This window comes from Hemiscyllium ocellatum, chromosome 24 (assembly GCF_020745735.1).
Source record: "Hemiscyllium ocellatum isolate sHemOce1 chromosome 24, sHemOce1.pat.X.cur, whole genome shotgun sequence".
Taxonomy (NCBI): domain Eukaryota; kingdom Metazoa; phylum Chordata; class Chondrichthyes; order Orectolobiformes; family Hemiscylliidae; genus Hemiscyllium; species Hemiscyllium ocellatum.
The window spans coordinates 29,605,666-29,627,184 of record NC_083424.1 but is presented as its reverse complement, the minus strand read 5'-3'; the positions used below and the strand labels follow the sequence as shown (position 1 = coordinate 29,627,184).

At 41.1% G+C, this 21,519-nt stretch overlaps 1 protein-coding gene across 2 annotated transcripts in view; it reads left to right on the top strand.

The window, feature by feature from the left end:
• The first annotated feature begins 3,108 nt into the window (after positions 1-3,108).
• Positions 3,109-21,519, top strand: part of clip1a (CAP-GLY domain containing linker protein 1a) — a 166,490-nt gene continuing 148,079 nt past the window's right edge. For both annotated transcript variants that reach the window (XM_060843645.1, XM_060843647.1), the window contains exon 1: positions 3,109-3,198. The gene's annotated coding sequence lies outside the window, so the exon portion shown is untranslated. The remainder of the gene's footprint in view (positions 3,199-21,519) is intronic.

Below are 21,519 nucleotides of genomic sequence, written 5' to 3'. Positions count from 1 at the left end.
TCCAGTGGTGACAGTGTTTGCAATGATGACTCTCTATACCCAGTGGTGACAGTGCGTGCAGTGCTGACTCTCTGTATCCGATGGTGACAGTGTGTGCAGTGCTGATTCTCTATATCCAGTGGTGACAGTGCTGACTCTCTGTATCCTGTGGTGACAGTGTGTGTAGTGCTGACTCTCTGTATCCTGTGGTGACAGTGCTGACTCTCTGTATCAGTGGAGACAGTGTGTGTAGTGATGACTCTCTATCCAGTGGTGACAGTGTGTGTAGTGCTGACTCTGTATCAGTGGAGACAGTGTGTGTAGTGCTGACTCTCTGTATCCATTGGTGATAGTGTGTGTAGTGCTGACACTCCCTGTATCCAGTGGTGACAGTGCTGATTATGTATCTGGTGGTGACAGAGTGTGTAGTGCTGACACTCTCTGTATCCAGTGGTGACAGTGCTGACTCTCTGTATCCAGTGGTGACAGTGTGTGCAGTGCTGACACTCTCTGTATCTAGTGGTAACAGTCCTGACTCTCTGTATCCTGTGGTGACAGTGTGTGTAATGCTGACACTCTGTATCCAGTAGTGACAGTGCTGACTCTCTATATCCAGTGGTGACAGTGTTTGCAGTGATGACTCTTTGTATCCAGTTGTGACAGTGCTGACTCTCTGCATCCAGTGGCGACAGTGTGTGTAGTGCTGACACTCTCTCTATCCAGTGGTGACAGTGCCGACTCTCTGTATCCAGTGGTGACAGTGTGTGCAGTGCTGACACTCTGTATCCAGTAGTGACAGTGCTGACTCTCTATATCCAGTGGTGACAGTGTTTGCAGTGATGACTCTTTGTATCCAGTTGTGACAGTGCTGACTCTCTGCATCCAGTGGCGACAGTGTGTGTAGTGCTGACACTCTCTCTATCCAGTGGTGACAGTGCCGACTCTCTGTATCCAGTGGTGACAGTGTGTGCAGTGCTGACACTCTGTATCCAGTGGTGACAGTGCTGACTCTCTATATCCAGTGGTGACAGTGTTTGCAGTGATGACTCTTTGTATCCAGTTGTGACAGTGCTGACTCTCTGCATCCAGTGGCGACAGTGTGTGTAGTGCTGACACTCTCTCTATCCAGTGGTGACAGTGCTGACTCTCTGTATCCAGTGGTGACAGTGTGTGCAGTGCTGACACTCTGTATCCAGTGGTGACAGTGCTGACTCTCTGTATCCTGTGGTGACAGTGTGTGTAGTGCTGACTCTCTGTATCCAGTGGTGACTGTGTGTGTAGTCCTGACTCTCTGTATCCAGGGGTGACTGTGTGTGTAGTGCTGACTATCTCTGTTTCCAGTGGTGACAGTGCTGACACTCTCTGTATCCAGTGATGACAGTGTGTGCAGTGCTGACACTCTCTGTATCCAGTGGCGACAGTGTGTGTAGTCATGACTCTCTGTATCCAGTGGTGACTGTGTGTAGTGCTGCCACCCTCTGGATCCAGGGTGACAGTGTTGACACTCTTCTGTATCCAGTGGTGAGAGGGTGTGCAGTGCTGACATTCTCTGTATCCAGTGGTGACAGTGTGTGCAGTGCTGACACTTTCTGTATCCAGTGGTGACAGTGTGTGTAGTGCTGAATCTCTGTATCCAGTGGTGACAGTGCTGACACTCTCTGTATCCAGTGGTGACAGTGTATGTAATGCTGACACTCTATATCTAGTGGTCACAGTGTGTGCAGTGTTGACTCTCTGTATCCAGTGGTGACAGTGCTGACACTCTCTGTATCCAGTGGTGACAGTGTGTGTAGTGCTGACACTCTCTGTATCCAGTGGTGACAGTGCTGACACTCTCTGTATCCAGTGGTGACAGTGTGTGTGTAGTGCTGACACTCTCTGTATCCAGTGGTGACAGAGTGTGTGTGTGTGTGTGTGTGTGTAGTGCTGACACTCTCTGTATCCAGTGGTGACGGTGTGTGTACTGCTGACACTCTCTGTATCCAGTGGTGACAGTGCTGACACTCTCTGTATCCAGTGGTGACAGTGCTTACTCTCTGTATCCAGTGGTGACAGTGTGTGTAGTGCTGACACTCTCTGTATCCAGTGGTGACAGTGCTGACACTCTCTGTATCCAGTGGTGACAGTGTGTGTGTAGTGCTGACACTCTCTGTATCCAGTGGTGACAGAGTGTGTGTGTGTGTGTGTGTGTGTAGTGCTGACACTCTCTGTATCCAGTGGTGACAGTGTGTGTACTGCTGACACTCTCTGTATCCAGTGGTGACAGTGCTGACACTCTCTGTATCCAGTGGCGGTAGTGTGTGTAGTGCTGACACTCTCTGTATCCAGTGGTAACAGTGCTTACTCTCTGTATCCAGTGGTGACAGTGTGTGTAGTGCTGACACTCTCTGTATCCAGTGGTGACAGTGTGTGTAGTGCTGACAGTCTGTATATCCAGTGGTGACAGTGTGTAGTCCTGACTCTGTATCCAGTGGTGACAGTGTGTGTAGTGCTGACACTCTCTGTATCCAGTGGTGACTGTGTGTGTGTGTAGTGCTGACACTCTCTGTATCCAGTGGTGACAGTGTGTGCAGTGGTGACTCTCTGTATCCAGTGGTGACAGTGTGTGTAGTGCTGACACTCTCTGTATCCAGTGGTGACAGTGTGTGTAGTGCTGACAGTCTGTATATCCAGTGGTGACAGTGTGTGTAGTGCTGACTCTCTGTATCCAGTGGTGACAGTGTGTGTAGTGCTGACACTCTCTGTATCCAGTGGTGACAGTGTGTGTAGTGCTGACAGTCTGTATATCCAGTGGTGACAGTGCTGACAATCTCTGTATCCAGTGGTGACAGTGTATGTAGTGCTGACTCTCTGTATCCAGTGGTGACAGTGTGTGTAGTGCTGACACTCTCTGTATCCAGTGGTGACAGTGTGTGTAGTGCTGACTCTCTGTATCCAGTGGTGACAGTGTGTGTAGTGCTGACAGTCTGTATATCCAGTGGTGACAGTGCTGACAATCTCTGTATCCAGTGGTGACAGTGTGTGTAGTGCTGACTCTCTGTATCCAGTGGTGACAGTGTGTGCAGTGCTGACTCTCACGCGGTGGTGCCTTGCTCTCTGTGGGCGGTGTCACCTGACGTCAGTTGGCGGGGCCGCTTCACTTGCTCGGCGCTGCTGGAGCCGGAGCTTGGTGAGGCCTGTTCTGTCTTGGGCCTGGGGATAAAGTTTCTCCAACTCGGGGTGAGTTTTTAAGACCAGGAGCTTTTGACGAGTGGTCCTCGCTGGGGGCTGGGCCGGCTGTGGCGGGCGGAGTCTCTGGGATGGTGAATGTGGCTGGGCCTGGGCTCTGTGGCCCGGGCCTTGGGGGGAGAGAGAGAGAGCGCGGCTGAAAGCTGAGGATTGTCGGCACCAGGCAGAGCATTGACTGCCTTTCACCCAGTGAAGGCACCGGGAACCCCAGTCCCTTAGCGCTAGGTGCAGCCACCCTTCCCTCCGTGGATATTGGGCTATTTGAATTGTATTTTTAAAGAATGCATTTACTGTTCTTGTCAGATAACAACTCTCACATTTCGGTTTGATTTCTGTCAGCATCGCCTGTTACTTTTCAAGTGTCCGCTGAATTTATAACTGTTGCACAACGATTGTAAATTGTGTCATAAAGCCATAACCATAAAATGAAAGATGGAATTGCATAACAACCTTTGTTGCTGACACTTCTAAATAAGTATGCCTTACTTAAGTTATTGAAATCCAGTTTATTTTAAGGTCGTATCCTGTAATGATAGTGGATTAAGTTCCAACAAACAAACGGTCCATGTGATATCCTGAGTTGGCTTTGACCAGCTGACTCTCTCCTACTTGTCCAATTGTTTCCATGCCTAATTTTTTTTCTTTGTGGTTTCGGTTACCTCATTTTTTTTAAAAGAAACCTCCTTATTACTGACTAGTTGATTCTTCAGAACAAAGTCCATGTTCTGAGATATTGAATCATTTGTATCTTGCATAGATATTTTGAAATCAATCTGTTCTGAGGTGTTATCACACTTCTAGTGCAGGTGAGAATTGATGCTGGGTCACCTGTTGCATGCAATTATATTACTTTTAAATCCCTCTATGACCTCTTCCTGCTCTATCTCTATTTCATCCAGCCCAGCAGCCCTTCAAAACATCTGTGCTTCTCTAATTCTAACCTCTTTAACATTATTGTTCTTAATCCTTCTACTATGTGACCATGTCTTCAACTGCCTTTGCCCTAAACTGTGGAATTTCTTCTCTAAACCTCTCTGACTCAGTTCCTTGTTTTTCTCCTTCAAGATACTCTCAGACATACAACATAAAAACAGACCCTCAGTCCAACTAGTCTATGCTAACCATGTTCCCAAACTAAAGTAGTCACACCTGCCTGCATTTGGCCCATATCCCTCCAAACCTTTCCTATTCATATACTTATCCAAATGTCTTTTAAATGTTGTAACTGCACCTGCATCTACCATTTCCTCTGGCAGCTCATTCCACACATGAATGATTGTGTAAAAATAAAGTTGTCCCTCATGTCCTCCTCAAAACTTTCTCCTCTAACCGTAAAAGAATACCCATTAGTTTTGAACTTCCCCTCAAGAAAAGATCTTTGCTATTCACCTTACCTATGCCTCTCGATTTTATAAACTTCTGTAACTTTACCTCTCACCCTCCTTTGCTCCAGTGAAAAAGGGCTTTTGCCCAAAATGCCGATTTTTCTGCTCAGATGCTGCATGACCTACTGTGCTTTTCCAGCACCACACTCTCGACTCTAATCTTCAGCATCTGAAGTCCTCACTTTTGCCTGAAAATAGTCCCAGCCTATCCAACTGATTTTTATAACTGAAACTCTATTTTCAGCAACATCCTGGTAAATCTTTTTTGGACCCCCTCCGATTTAGTAACATCCTTCCTACCACAGGGTGACCAAACTGCCGAAGAAGCCTCACTGATGTCCTATGTAATCTCAACATGACTTCTTCACTCTTACCCTCCAAGGCCTGAGCAATGAAGGCAAGCATGCTAAACACCTTCTTTAACCCCCCTGTCTACCTGTGACACAAACTGCTTATGTACCTGAACCCTTAGGCTTCTCTGTTCTACAACCTATCTCTGGCCCTACCATTAATTTCATAAGTCCTGCCCTCGTTTGTTTTTGCCAAAATGCAGTACTTCAAGTTTATCCAAATTAAACTCCATCTGTCACTCCTCAACCCATTGACCCAATTGATCGAGATCTCCGTAATTTGAGATAACCATGCCCATCCATTAAACCATCAATTTTGGTCACATCTGCAAATTTACTAACCATGCCTCCTACATTCTCATGTAAATTGTTTATACAAATGGCAAACAAAAGTGGACCCATTATTGGTCCCTGTGGAACACCACTGGTCACAGGCCTCAATCAAAAAACAATCCTCCACCACGAACACCTGTCTCCTATGGTCAAGCCAATTTTTGTATCCATTTGCCACACTTAATCAGAATCCCATGTGATCTAACTTTGCTATTTAGTCTTACATGTGGAACCTTGTCAAAGGCTTTACTAAAGTCTGTATAAACAATGCCTCCTGCTCTGGCGTCATGACTTTTTTTTGGTTAGTTCCTCTGAAAACTCAATCCAGTTTGTGAGATGTGATTTCCCACACACAAAAACATGCTGACTATCCCTAATCAGTCCTTGCCTCTCCAAGTGCACATAAATCCCATCTTTCAGAATCCCCTCCACTGATGTCAGGCTCAGGTCTGTAGTTCCGAGACTACTGCTTACAGCCTTAAGTAAAGGCTTAACATTAGCCACCCTCCTGTCCTCTGCCACCTCATCTGTGGTTATAGATGATACAAATGTTTCTTTTAGGGACCCCACAATTTCTTCGCCAACTTCCTGCACGTCCTGGGATGCACTTAGAGTCATACAGATGTACGGCACAGAAACAGATCCTTTGGTACAACTCGTCCGTGTCGACCAGATATCCTAACCTATTTAGTCCCATTTGCCGGCACTTGGCCCACATCCCTCCAAATCCTTTCCATTCATATACCCGTCCAGAAACCTTTTAAATGCAATAACCTTGATCACCTACAGATTTGACCACCTTTCTGCTTTCTCAGACCTCCAGCACTTCCTCTTCTACAATATTAACTGTTTTTGAAATATTTATTTCCCTAAGTTCTCTAGCCTTCACTTCCTTCTCCACAGTAAAAACTGATGTGAAATATTCATTTAGTATCTCTCTCGACACCTGAAGTTCAACACATCGATGACCTTGTTGATCTTCGAGGGGCCCTATTCTTACCAAGTTGCTGTTTTGCTGTTTGTAGAATCTCTTTGGTTTGTCCTTAACCTTACCTGCCAAGGTGACCTCATGTTTCCTCTTTCCCTTCCTGATTTCCCCCTTAAGAATCCCTTAAAATCCATCTCTTTGACTAATCATTTGGGCATCTGTTCAAATACCCTGAAGCAAATCAGAGCCAAATATTGTTTTGTTCAGCTCCTGTGAAATGTCTTTGGACATTTTGTCAATTTGAAGGAGCTATATAATACTAGTCTTATTATTCATCATAATAGTTATCAGCATTATAAAGTAAAACTACAATTCAGAAAAATATATTTTGTAAGTTCTATGTCATTTTGTGTAATTCTAAAGTATAAAAATAAGCGGAGACAGATTATTGTGGTGTCAATGACAAACCGGTTTATTCTCACGGAATGCCTAAATTAGTGGGTGTGTATGTGTATATTAAAGCAGTTGAATGGTGCCTTTGAGCTGGACTGGTGGAAACAGCTCTTCAATTTATGATGTTTTTGTTCATAACCTGGCAAGATGGCATTGGTATAGGTTTGGAATTAATATCTACTTGAATAACATTTTGTAAACAGCAAATGCTGAGGTCAAATAGCATCTGTGGAATGAGAAACACTATAGTCTGTGATGTGGCATCAAAACCAGACAAGATTTCCATTATTAATGCATTGGAATTATTTGCTCTGGTCAGTTTACAAGCTGGAGACACGGCAGATAAGGATGAGTCAATTAAATGGAAAGAAGTAAGCTATGCATATGTGCAGCATCAAGTCACTATTTTAAAGGACAAAAGCTCACATATATAGCATTTTTTTTTTGCAACTTTGGATGTCCCAAAGTCCATTTAATTGTTCAAAGTTTGGGAGAAGATTTGTAGCTTGGGTGCTTGTTGTTGTGGTTGTGTTCGCCGAACTGGGAGTTTTTGTTGCAAAAGTTTCATCCCCTTTCTAGGTGACATTCTCAATGCTTGGGACCCTCCTGTGAAGCGCTTCACAGGAGGCTCCCAAGCATTGAGGATGTCACCTAGAAAGAGACAAAACGTTTGCAACAAAAACTCCCAGCTCAGCGAACAGATCCATTTAATTGTGTACAGACTGATCAAAAAATTCGTAATGGATAATAGATGTGGTGTTGAGGTTAATTTCAAAGTACTGGGGACACGTTGGGAAATCTGGAAAGGACACCATCGGAATGAAAACATCATACTGTTGTTTTGATCTCAGCTGGAAATGACACCGGGCAAGTCAGATTCCAGAATGAAACCTGACTTGATAGATCATGTGATTAATTTTTGCAGTTCGTTACCATGGTAGTTCATTCCTGAAACACATGTACACAAGTAGAACACAAAATTAAACAAAACAAACAGAAGTATAAGTCTAAGAAGCTTAGAATTTAACCCACAGAGCACAACATAATTTCAACCTCTTTCCTGACACTGTTTTGCAGATAATCAATTCCAGAGAAAGATCACTCCTATCTCACCCTTTTAATTTCTTATTTATGTGACTTCCAATTTCCTTTCCCTTGGATTGCTGAGACTGTTTTATGACTTCTAACCAGGTTTGCAGCACGAACCTTTTTCAGTTCAGATGGCCTTTGAACCAAAAAGAGGCAATGTCTGGAATGCATCTGTACACACTCTCAACTGTTAGACACTAAACTTCTTAAAACTCCTTTCTGTTAGGATGACTGGTTCCCCTGAACTGAACTAATGATTTTCCATACCTGAAATCAAAAACTAAACAAATGGTCTTTGGTCTGTATGTAAATTCAGCATTATAATTGTCCCAACATGAACACTACTTGTATCCTGTCAGGCACTTGTCTGAAGTTACATGCCTTCTTGGAAATTATGTATTTAGTCACTGTTTCGATTGACATTTTGAGCCTTTCTTTGAAAAAGATTGTTCATAAAACTAACCAAAATTCAATTGGCTCTATTTTAAGATCAAAATTATGAATAATATTATACAGGTATCTGACACATTTTTATCACAATATACTATTTTGGGTGGGGCAATGGTGGTAATGGCAGGAAGAAAAATTGAGACCATTGATGGATGCAGAAAGTTTTAAACAAAAAAGGCAAGACACCATACCCAAGTTAACTTCCCTCAAAAATATTAAAAGAGAAGCTGCTGAAATTAGTCATGCTTGGCACTATCTTGACAGAAGCATTCTAAGCTGCCCAAATTTTCTATAGCAGCTGACCCCAATCTTTTTAAAAGAGGGAAACAGAACTACAGGCCACTGAGCTTCATATTGCTCGTGGATCAAGAATTGCAAGACATATTAAGAGAAAAATAGTATAAATTTGTGGGAGAATAAAATATGGGGGAGGGAAACTTAGTTGCCAAAAGAAGCAAAAATAAAAACAGTATGGACATCAGTCACTAACCTTCAAACCCTATTAGGTAGAAGCTCTTAATGTTTTCCCACTGTTCAAGAAAGTGACATGAAAAGTACAGGTCTGTCAGCTTAACTGCACTCATGAGTAATTTTGAAAATGAATGTCAATAAGAAAACAAACTTGCATTTGAGAAACCAATAATTAAAGAGAACCAGAATGATTTTCCAAAAACATAATTTGTGTGAATAACTTGATTTCAAGTTATTTGAGGTAACAAAGTTGCTCAAGGCTGTTGGGTCAGTGATGTTTATGGACTTTTAAAATCATCCCTTACATCTGATACATAAAGTATATTAACATGGAAGTTCATGGAATTAAGAAAGCAGTGGCTGTATGGCTATATATATATCTGCATTTATGACAGAAGAAGGTGATAGCGAATTATGGTTTACACTGGTGTTCTCGATCAGTTTTCGGTTCACAGTTTTGATGGATGGCTTGGATGTAGGATGCAATACAAGTTTGCAAATCATATAATGCTTGGCAAAGTAATGCATTTGGTGAGGTTTAATAAGAAAATATACTATAAAGAATGGAATTTTGAAAATTGTAGGTGAACTTTTGTCTATATATTTAAATGCTTAAATCAGGGTAAGCAAGATGGATATGAGAGTATATGGTTTACTTGGGTTTACGGTTGGAGACGTAGACTTGCTCGTAATATAGGCCATAATTAGAATATTTTGTGAACATTTCTGGGTGTCAAGCTTTGGGAAAGATGTAAAACCTTTGGAAAAGGTGCACAGGGGATTTACCAGAATATAATTAGAGATTAGACACTTGTGTTATGAAGAAAGATTAGAAGTGCTAAGATTGCAATCCTTAAAATGAAAAAGTTTAAGAGCTGACTTCTAATGGAGGTTCTGAAAGAATAGATAGAAAAAAGCTATTCCCTTGATGAGCAGATCAATAGCCAAAAATCATTGAAATAAGATCATAAGAAAACAGGTTGAAATTGGAATTGAGGTTTTTTTTGATTTGTTGGAATCTGGAATGTTCTACCTGAAATTTGGATAGAGAACTGGCTTGAAGGTAGAAGACCGCGGATGGTGATGGAGGATTGCTTTTCAGGCTGGAGGCCTCTGACCAATGGTGTGCTACAAGGATCGGTGCTGGGTCCACGTCTTTTTGTCATTTTATGTAAGTGATTTTGGATTTGAATATAAGAGGTATGATTAGTAAGTTTGTAGATGATATGAAATTTGTGCTGTAGTGGACAACCAAGAAGGTTACCTCAGTACAATGGGACCTTGATCAGATGGAGTTTAATTTATTTAAATGTGAGGTGCTGCATTTTGGTAAGGCAAATTAGGGTAGGACTTATACACTTAATGGTAAGGTCCGGGGTGGGAGGGTGTATTGCCGAACAAAGAGATCTTGGAGTGCAGGTTAATAGTTCCATGGAAATAGTGTCTTGGGTCGACAGGATCATGAAGAAGGCGTATGGTATTCTTCCCTTTATTGGTCAGCGCATTTAGTATAGGAGTTCGGAGGTAATGCTGCAGGTGTATAGCGCATTAGGTAGGCCACTTTTGGAATACTGCATTCAGTTATGGCCTCCCTGCTATAGGAAACTTGAAAGGGTTCAGAAAAGATTTACAAGGATGTTGCCAGAGTTGGAGCTACAGGGAGAGGCTGAATAGGCTGGGGCTGTTTCCCTTGGAGCATCAGATGCTGAGGGGTGACCTTTTATAGAGGTTTATAAAATCATGAGGGGCTGAGATAGGGTGAATAGCCAAGGTCTTTTCCCTAGGGTAGGGAGTCCAAACCGAGAGGGCATAGTTTCAAGGTGAGAGGGGAAAGATTTAAAAGGGACCTGAAGAACAACTTTTACCGAAGGAAGCGGTGTGTGTATGGAATAAGCTGCCAGAGGAAGTAGTGGAGACTGGTATAATGACAACATTTAAAAGGCATCTGGATGGGTATATGATTGGAGGGATATGGGTCAAATGCGAGCAAATAGGACAAGATTTATTTAGGATATCTGATGGACAAGTTGGACTGAAGGGTCTGTTTCCACGCTGTACAGCTTTATGATTATGGCTCTAATATTAGCTGTTATTCTGTTCAACACTAATTAATGGGATTATTTGAGGATGAGAAAAATAGAGTTGTGGACAAAAGCTGAGGGTGTGCAAATAACCACAACTCTACTGGGGTGGCATGGTGGCTCAATGGTTAGCACTGCTGCCTCACAGCACCAGTGACCCAGGTTCAATTCCCGCATTGGGCGACAGTCTGTGTAGAGTTTGCATGTTCTCCCTGTGCCTGTGTGGGTTTCCTCCCACAGTCTAAAGATGTGTTGGTCAGGTGAATTGGCCGTGTGAAATTGCCCATAGTGTTAGGTGCCTTAGTCAGGGTTAAATGTAGTGTAGTGGAATGGGTCTGGGTGGGTAACTCTTCGGAGGGTCGGTGTGGACTTGTTGGGCTGAAGGGCCTATTCTCCTACTGTAGGGGATCTAGTCTACTTGAAAGATCTAGCACAAAGTATAGCTGTCTGAATGGCCTCTTTATGTGGTGTACATTTCTGATTCTAACAGAAGGCAAGGAAAACTGTATAGGTTGAGAAGACAGTCTGAGTAGCAAATTACATTTTGTACAAAAAACGTATAGGAATTAAACAACAAGTGACATTAAAAATGCTGTGTTTTATGTGGATGTTTGCATGCTGTTTTGCTTCTGTGTTATGAAAATATACATAGGATTTTACAAACTATTTAAAATTTTGCTATTATTTATTTTGAAAATAAAAATTTGAATAATTACCTAAGTTGAGTGTTTCTGTGGCATTCTCTACTTTTCAATTTTGAAGAAAATGTAGGATATTTGACATGGAGAACATATTTGGTATATTACTTGTGACAAGTGTACACTACCCTCGGTACGTTGTAAAGATCAAGAAATAGAAAGATTCTGTTATAAGTGAAAAGTATTATTTACATTGTATTGGAGTTGGGCATACTCATCAAATGATCTATAATTTTAAAATCACAGGCCTTTGTTTGATGTAAAATTTACCATGTTCTGCAGGCCACTTCCATTAACAGTGAAGCATGAAACAATTTAAAACTTAAATTAGAATGAGAAGTGCAGATTGTCTTCCAAAAAATATGTTGCATTGTGAATGAATTTTTGTTTTTAACTTTACTATCAGTAATCAAGCTTCAAGCAACAATGCAGCAGGAGAATAACGGTCCACACTCAGAGTGGATTTGTTATGCACCATTTTCTATTTAATAGTGATGACAATAGAAGACAAGACAACATAATTTTGAGAAGGTTAGAAAAAAATTACATTAGTTTACTGATTTTCTTTTGAATTGAGTAAAAGGAACCTTTGATTGAGGAACTCCTATTTAGTACACTGAACCTTTGAACTTTATGACAGTCCATATATCTGAATGCATATCTGTGAACGTTGTGTTTCCATAGAGAGCCTGCATAAACTAAAACTGCTAACTCTGTTAGACTTATTGGTTGTTTGAGGTGATTGCACTTTCATTTGAGACAGGCTAAAAGCATTCAACAACAGTATTTGTTGCCCTGCTGTAAAAATCTCTGAGAAGGTGGTGAAGGAAGATCACTGGACTTGAAATGTTAACCCGGTTTCTTTTTCCACAGATGCTGCCAGGTGGATTGAGTTTCTCCAGCAATTTTTGTTTCAGATCTCCAATATCTATGGGTGTTCATTTCATTTTATATGAAAAGGTGATATTGAGTTGCCTCTTTGAATTGTTGTGGTCCATGTGAGTAGGTGCTGTTAGGGTGAGAATTGAAGTTTTTGATACAGTGACCGTGAATGAATGGTGATGTTGCAAATCAGGATAGTTTGTATGCTTAGGAGGGCTGTTTGTTCTTGATTCTGTTTCATGTGTCTGCTGTCCTTGTCCTTCTAGATGGTACAGGTTGGCATTTGCAGATGAGGGAAGTTTGAGTTGCAGCAGCGTATCCTGTCAATGGTATATACTGCTGCAGCTCTGCATCATTGTTAATTTGACCCTGGATGGCGACAAGCTTCTTGATGATAGAACCACACTCAAGGCAAATGGGGATATACTATCACACTCCTGACTTGTATTCTGTAAATAGTGGACAGGCTCTGGGGATCCAGGATAGGAAGTGAGTTACTTACCCCAGAATTCCCAGCTCCTGACACATGCTCTTGTAGCCACAATATTAGGGTGGCTATTCTGGTTAAATGTGTAGTCAATAATAAAACCCCAAAGATGTTGACAATGAGGAATTCAGCGCTGGTCAGCCCACAGCTTAAGATTAATTAACCTAGTACACTACCCTGAGGAGTGCCTGAGTGATATCCTACAATTTAGTCTCTGACAGACACAATCATTTTATTTAACCAGGTATGACTCCAATTGTGGAATGTTTTCTCCTAATTGCCATTGGTTTCAATGTTGCTAGGCTGCTTGATGCCAGTTTTGGTGAATTACTGTCTTGATATCAAGAACTGTCACACTCTCCTTTTCTCTGGCATTTACTTTCATGTTTGCTCTAAGGCTATAGGACTGGAGAGGATCTCGTGGTACATTGGTAGTGTCCCTACCATTGAGCCAGATGTTTTTGTTCCATTCCCATGAGTGTCAGAGCAGGGTGATTTAAAAATACCTATAATGAAGCCTAGAGTCTTGGCAGAACCAGAACTAAGCAGATTATTGTTGAAAACTGCTGCTTGATATCAGGGCACACTTCACCACTTTGATCTAGAGTGGACAGAGGATGCGTAATTTCCAGGATTGGGTTTGTTCAATATTTTGTTCATGGGGTATAATTGGGCAGTTTTACACATTGTCATTTTAGGTCCCACCCCAGGATTTTGGAAATAATCTAGCCTAACACTTCAATGTTGCATTGTTTGACATGCTGACCTTTGGTTGATTTGTTAAGCCAGAATCTGTAAACTGATCATAAAGTCCTTTGGCAAAATTCCAACCGTAAACATGGAGTATTTGTGAAACCCTGGCTAATGTTCTGTGTCCAGCAACACCAAAGAAAAGTACTGCTTTTTTTTCTTAGTTATTTGTGTGTTAGCTTACTGCTACATTTGTGTACGTACTAGTCAAGTCCGCTTGGAAAGTAACTACCTGTGGAATACCTTGGGCGATCCTGATGGTATGATGATGTGCATTTCTTTTGCTAATTTTTCATCTCCATTTCTGTATTTATATATTCTGTTTTGCATTTAGTGTTGTATTTGTGTATTTTGTTCGCTACCATCCAAATGGAAATTTCTTCTTTCTGGTTGCGTAACTTCCGATGGTTACTGAAGTTATCACTCAGATCAGTTCTGTTCTAGTGGGACCACATTTGCTGAATATCGCCATCACTGCCCATCTGTCCACTATTCATTATGACTGGTTTATTAGTTGGCAAAGCTGAGTTTAGATTCAGTTTATGTATTTTATCAACTTAATATAAATTTTGTTTACTTTGAAAAATTGTTGGAACATGAAAACCTCTTGATGGGAATGCATTGTGTGCAAACAATTTAGAATTCCCTAAACTGCATGTTGTATAATGCCTCAAGTTTTCCTTTTCTGTGCTAGCAATAAATCATGCTTTGATGTGATTCTGCAGTATCACACCGAAGTGGCTGTTTGTGAGGTATGAACCTCTGTTATTTTGATGGCTAATTCTACCACCTGGCAATTGCAGCCGAGTGTAATGGCAACCATTTTCTGTAGGTATTAGGAGTGGAAATGTGGGCTGAATTCTGTTCTCTTCCTCAATTAGTACACTGCAGCTCAATGTTCCCACAGTCAACCCAGTATGATGTGTTAAGTCAGTGTAAAGCAGATCAAACTTGGAATATTCTTGATGTTTTGTTGAGCCATGCAGATAATGTCTCGTGTTGAGTTAATTGATTTCAATTTGTAATATCGTAAAAATACAAGCCCTGGATGTAGGTTTTCTCACTGAGCAGGAAGGTTCATTTTCAGACGTTTCATCACCATATTGGGTAATATCATCAGTGAGTCTCGAGGTGAAACATTGGTGGCATGGCCCACTTTCTATTTGTGTTTAGGTATTCTTGGGTTGGTGATGTAATTTCCTGTTCTTTTTCTCAGGGGGTGGTAAATGGGATCCAAGTCAATGTATTTGTTGATAGAATCCCGGTTGCAGTGCCATGCTCCTAGAAGATAGCGTTCTGGTTGAAATCTTATCAACACACACATTAACTTGGATCCCATTTACCACCCCATGAGAAAAAGAACAGGAAATGACATCACCACAGTAAATGACATCGCCAACCCAAGAAAACCTAAACACAGAAAGCAGGCCATGCCATCAATGCTTCATCCAGAGGCTCATTAATGTTACCTAGTATAGTGACGAAACATCTGAAAATGAACCTTCCAGCTCAGCGAGCAAACCTACATCCAGAACCTCAACCTGAGCTGCAAATCCTCTCTAAACTCACTCATACAAGTCCTGTTGAAGTTTAATTCAAATGTTATATCAGTAAATGTTGCATCAGTGACTCTCATGAATCGTACTGATGATAAGTTATTCTCAGAAGATGTGTGAAGAATTTTTGGTGCTTAATATTTTTCCAATGTTTTCATTGAAACAGAAGGAATCTATCTTATTTTTAAAAACTTAAAAATGAGTGAAAAAGACTCTTCTGTTGTGTAGTTTTAACCAGCTCTGAGAGCATTCATTATTGCGGAGTGATTCAGCTTTTTTCAACATAGATTATAATCAAATATACAAACTGTCCAAATCTGATCCTGATCTCATCTAAGAAAATTATTTTCTTTTGATTTTGTTTGGATCGCAGAGATGAGCACAAGGCTGGTGCATTTTGAATTCAAATCAGGAATCCAATCCGCCCATACTTTGTGTTATAAAGTATTTAAAATATAGAGTTGACGAGCGTTAGCTTTCACAGCTTTGATTGATTATGTTTAATTCATTAGTGGTGATCACACTGGTTTGAAAAAGATATTTAGGGTTTCAAAATTCCACCTGTGACGCAGCACCCCAGACAAAACTATTCTCACAAGCCGATGTCTCTCAACCAGGGAAACCAAATCAATATAAAAATTAACTTTGAACTGTCTTCATTGACAGGAGGTATGTTAATTGTCGATAGAGTATTAAAACTTTTGAGGAATTTACTTTTGAAAGCCAGCAAGTGAAGCTTTTCTCCCTTTCCCACTAAGTATTGAATTTAGAAAATCAACATAAGTAAAAGTTGCCATGAAACTACATTTAAGCATTTTTTAGGCAGCCTTGTAATTTCAATAAAAACTGAAAGAACTGCAGATGCTGTAAATCAGAAACAAAAATAGAAACTTCTGGAAAAGCTCAGCAGAGCTGGCAGCATCTGTGGAGCAACATCAGCGTTAATGTTTCGGGTCAAGTAACCCTCTCTCAGAACTGATGGTAGCTAGAAAAATATTGATTCATAGGCAGAAGATAGGGTGGGGTTGAGGGTAAGGAGTAAGTGAGAGGTGGGAATGGAGCCCAAAGAGAGAGAAGAACAGTTGAACAGATAAAGGAGTGGATAACCATCTGTAATTAAAATGTTAATATTTGTCTGTTGATTAGAAGACTTCAGTACTACACTATCTTGACTAGTAAGCACTTAGGTTTTCCCAATATTATCAATTTAATTGACCCTAACTGTGATTTCTCTGAAGTAGAGTGGAGTGCTTTCTTTCAGATGTGATCCAATGTTGCAAATGTTACTCTGGCTGACATGAAGTTTGCTTCAGTCAATTATTCTTTTCCTGGGTGGGGCACCCACTTTGAATCTTGAGAATGCCACACATCCATTTTCTTCATACTTAGCTTAAAACATTGCAAAAGCAATCCAACTTTTCTTGTACCATTGTTGAAATATTGATTTATTCAAATATGAAACAATTTGATACTTTGCTGTATAACCCTAGAGATAAAACTTCTCATGAAAGGTTTGGTAAGTACTTGAAAGAAAGAAGCATGGACAAGTTGGGGTGAAGGGTCTGTTTCAGTGCTGTCTATTTGTAGGACTGTATGATTCTAAATGTTTTAAACAATTAGTTAAAATTGCACTTTACAACTTATGTATCAGTGATATATCTAGGAAATCAATTAATCATAAATGTATTTATGTTCTTCATTTGCTATCTGACACAAAAAGATCTGAAAAATTGTTTAAAATATCATGCCCAAACCAGCTGTTACAGCTGAGAAGCGCTGTTAGCTACCTTCTCTCCCCTCCCATTTGTGTCTCCATCCGGGAGGCTCCCTGCCTCATTTCTGATGAAGGGCTTTTGCCCGAAATGTTGATTTTCCTGCTCCTCAGATGCTGCCTAACCTGCTGTGCTTTTCCAGCACTGCTCTAATCTAACAACACCACTGTTTAATGTGTCAGTTTGCTGTACTTACTGAATTTTGGCTGTATATTAGGTGTAGCAAAGTAAGCATCAAGTGTGTATTTGATGTAATTAATTGTTGTGGAATATAGATTTGTTATGTTGAATAGCTCAATTTTTTTTGTTTTGTGAACGTGCAGAAATGCTTTGTTTTGAAAAATCAAGTCATAGAGATGTACAGCATGGAAACAGACCTTTCTGTCCAACCTGTCTATGCCGACCAGATATCCCAACCCAATCTAGTCCCACCTGCCAGCACCGGGCCCATATCCCTCCAAACCCTTCCTATTCATATACCCATCCAAATGCCTCTTAAATGTTGCAATTGTACCAGCCTCCACCACATCCTCTGGCAGCTCATTCCATACCTGTACCACCCTCTGCGTGAAAAAGTTGCCCCTGAGGTCTCTTTAATATCTTTCCCCTCTCACCCTAAACCTATGCCCTCTAGTTCTGGCCTCCCCGACTCCAGGGAAAAGACTTTGTCTATTTATCATATCCATGCCCCTCATGATTTTGTAAATCTCTATAAGGTCACCCCTCAGCCTCCGACGCTCCAGGGAAAGCAGCCCCAGCGTGTTCAGCCTCACCCAATAGCTCAAATCCTCCAACCCTGGCAACATCTTTGTAAATCTTTGCTGAACTCTTTCAAGTTTCACAACATCCTTCCGATAGGAAGGAGACAAGAATTGCATGCAATATTCCAACAGTGGCCTAACCAATGTCCTGTACAGCCACAACATGACCTCCCAACTCCTATACTCAACACTCTGACCAATAATTGAAAGCGTACCAAATGCTGCCTTCACTATCCTATCCACCTGCGAGTCCACTTTCAAGGAGCTATGAACCTGCACTCCAAGGTCTCTTTGTTCAGCAACACTCCCTAGGGACTTACCATTAAGTGTATAAGTCCTGCTAAGATTTGTTTTCCCAAAATGCAGCACCTCACATTTACTCAATTGAACTCCATCTGCCACTTCTCAGCCCATTGACCCATCTGGTCCAAATCCTGTTGTAATCTGAGGTAACCCTCTGCTGTCCACTACATCTCCAATTTTGGTGTCACCTGCAAACTTACTAACTGTACATCTTATGCTCGCATCCAAATCATTTATGTAAATGACAAGAAGTAGAGGACCCAGCACCGATCCTCGTGGCACTCCACTGGTCACAGGCCTCCAGTTTGAAAAACAACCCTCCACCACTACCCTCTGTCTTCTACCTTCTGTATCCAAATGGCTAGTTCTTCCTGTATTCCATGAGACCTAACCTTGCTAATCAGTCTCCCATGGGGAACCTTGTTGAACGTCTTACTGAAGTCCATATAGATCACATCTACTGCTATGCCCTCATCAATCATCTTTGTTACTTCAAAAAACTCAATCAAGTTTGTGAGACATGATTTCCCACGCACAAAGCCATGTTGACTATTCCTAATTAGTCCTTGCCTTTCAAAATACATGTACATCCTGTCCCTCAGGATTCCCTCCAACAGCTTGCCCACCACTGACATCAGGCTCACCGGTCTATAGTTCCCTGGCTTGTCTTTACTACCCTTAAACAGTGACACCACGTTAGCCAACCTCCAGTCTTCCGGCACCTCACCTGTGACTATCGATGATACAAATATCTCAGCAAGAGGCCCAGCAATCACTTCTCTAGCTTCCCACAGAGCTCTCGGGTACACCTGATCAGGTCCTGGGGATTTATCCACCTTTCACCGTTTCAGACATCCAGCACTTCCTCCTCTGTAATCTGGGCATTTTGCAAGATGTCACCATCTATTTCCCTACAGTCTGCATCTTCCATATCCTTTTCCACAGTAACTACTGATGCAAAATATTCATTTAGTATCTCCCCCCATTTTCTGTGGCTCCACACAAAGGCCGCCTTGCTGATCTTTGAGGGGCCCTATTCTCTCCCTAGTTATCCTTTTGTCCTTAATATATTTGTAAAAACCCTTTGGATTCTCCTTAATTCTACTTGCCAAAGCTATTTCATGTCCCCGTTTTGTCCTTCTGATTTCCCTCAAGTATACTCCTACTTCCTTAATACTCTTCTAAGGATTCATTCGATTATCCTGTCTATACCTGACACATGCTTCCTTCTTTTTCTTAACGAAACCCTCAATTTCTTTCGTCGTCCAGCATTCCCTATACCTACCAGCCTTCCCTTTCACCCTGACAGCAATATACTTCCTCTGGATTCTTGTTATCTCATTTCTGAAGGCTTCCCATTTTCCAGCCATCCCTTTACCTGCGAACATCCGCCTCCAATCAGCTTTCGAAAGTTCTTGCCTAATACCATCAAAATTGGCCTTTCTCCAATTTAGAACTTCAACTTTTAGATCTGGCCTGTCCTTTCGCATCACTATTTTAAGACGAATAGAATTACGGTCATTGGCCCCAAAGTGCTTCCCCATTGACACCTCAGTCACCTGCCCTGCCTTATTTCCCAAGAGTAGGTCAAGTTTTGCACCTTCTCTAGTAGGCACATCCACATCCTGAATCAGAAAATTGTCTTGTACACACTTAACAAATTCCTCTCCATCTAAACCTTTAACACTATGGCAGTCCCAGTCGATGTTTGGAAAGTTAAAATCCCCTACCATAACTACCCCCTTATTCTTACAGATAACTAAGATCTCATGACAAGTTTGTTTCTCAATTTCCCTCTGAGTATTGGGGGATCTATAATACAATCACAATAAGGTGATCGTCCCTTTTTTTATTTCTCAATTCCACCCAAATAACTTCCCTGGATGTATTTCCGGGAATATTCTCCCTCAGCACAGCTGTAATGATATCCCTTACCAAAAATGCCACTCCCCTTCCTCTCTTGCCTCCCTTTCTATCCTTCCTGTAGCATTAGTATCCTGGAACATTAAGCTGCCAGTCCTGCCCATCCCTGAGCCACGTTTCTGTAATTGCTATGATATCCCAATCCCATGTTCCTAACCATGCCTTGAGTTCATCTGCCTTCCCTGTTAGGCCTCTTGCATTGAAATAAATGCAGTTTAATTTATTAGTCCTACCCGCTGCCTGCCCTGACTGTTTGATGCTCTTCTGTTCTCCACCGTAACAGTCTCAGATTGATCTCTTTCCTCACTATCTCCTTGGGTCCCCCCCCCCCACCGTACTAGTTTAAATCCTCCCAAGCAGTTCTAGCAAATTTCCCTGCCACTATATTAGTCCCCTTCCAATTTAGGTGCAATCCGTCCTTCTTGTCAGGTCACTTCTACCCCAAAAGAGATTCCAATGATCCAAAAATGTGAATCCTTCTCCCATACACCAACTCCTCAGCCATGAATTCATCTGCTCTATCCTCCTATTCCTGTCCTCACTAGCTCATAACGTTAGGAGTAATCCAGATATTACTACCCTTGAGGACCTCCTTTTAAAATTTCTGCCTAACTCTCTGTAATCTCCCTTCAGAATCTCAACCTTTTCCCTTCCTATGTCATTGGTTCCAATGTGGACAATGACTTCCTCTCCCCCATGAGAACATTCTGCACCCTCTCTGAGACATCCTTGATCTGTGTATTCGAGCAACTTCTCCTTTCTGCAGTTAAATTTCACTTCTGAAGAATTATGACTTAAAGGAGGCAGCGTGTATGCAGGTTTGCTTCCTTGTCTTTAAAATTGTGCAATCTTGTTTAATGTTATTAATATCTTTATATCTGTGCTCAGCACAAATGTCATTGCAACAACCCAACTCACTGAACTATGGAGAGAACAGAACAAGCACAAGATTTGAAAATTGTTCACTGTATCTTGGAAGTGGTTGTCTATTCTGCTAATTTTGGTCTGAGACAAATATTTGATGTATTTTGATTTTGAAATTGCAATAGCATTTTTTTAAAAAATGAAAACTGATTGTAGGCAGATTTTTCTTTTCTGTGGATTAAATCGGAGTAATTTCAAAATGATTATGTAGTGGCAAGTATAACATTTGGGAATGCCAGTATTGCTGTAAAGAAGAAATTTTGATTTAAATCAAATATTTTTTGAGGGTCATGGAAAATTTACTTATGCATCTGTGCTCCTGTGTATTATCGACATTAATCTTCCTCAAGTATAGCTTAATCTTAATTCATCACAGATTATTGTTCTGATACAGATCAAACTACTGCCAATTTTTTAATGTATTCATCAGTAAAGATAAAAATACCTCCTAAAACCAAGATAACATTACTTATTTTTAAAAAATGGGTTGAGAACTATTATTTCCCTTGTATAAGATAGGGACAAGGTCTTGAATGGATTTAAATGGAAAAGATATTTGGGAAATTGGGAGTTGATGTATGTCAGCAAAAACAAGAACAAGAATAATGAGTGATCAAGGATTTAATGTGCAATAGCCTACAGGAGTAGAGTTTTAGATTAACTAAAATTTGCAGATTGTGGAGAATAGGGGGCCAGCCAGATGAAATTGTTGAGCC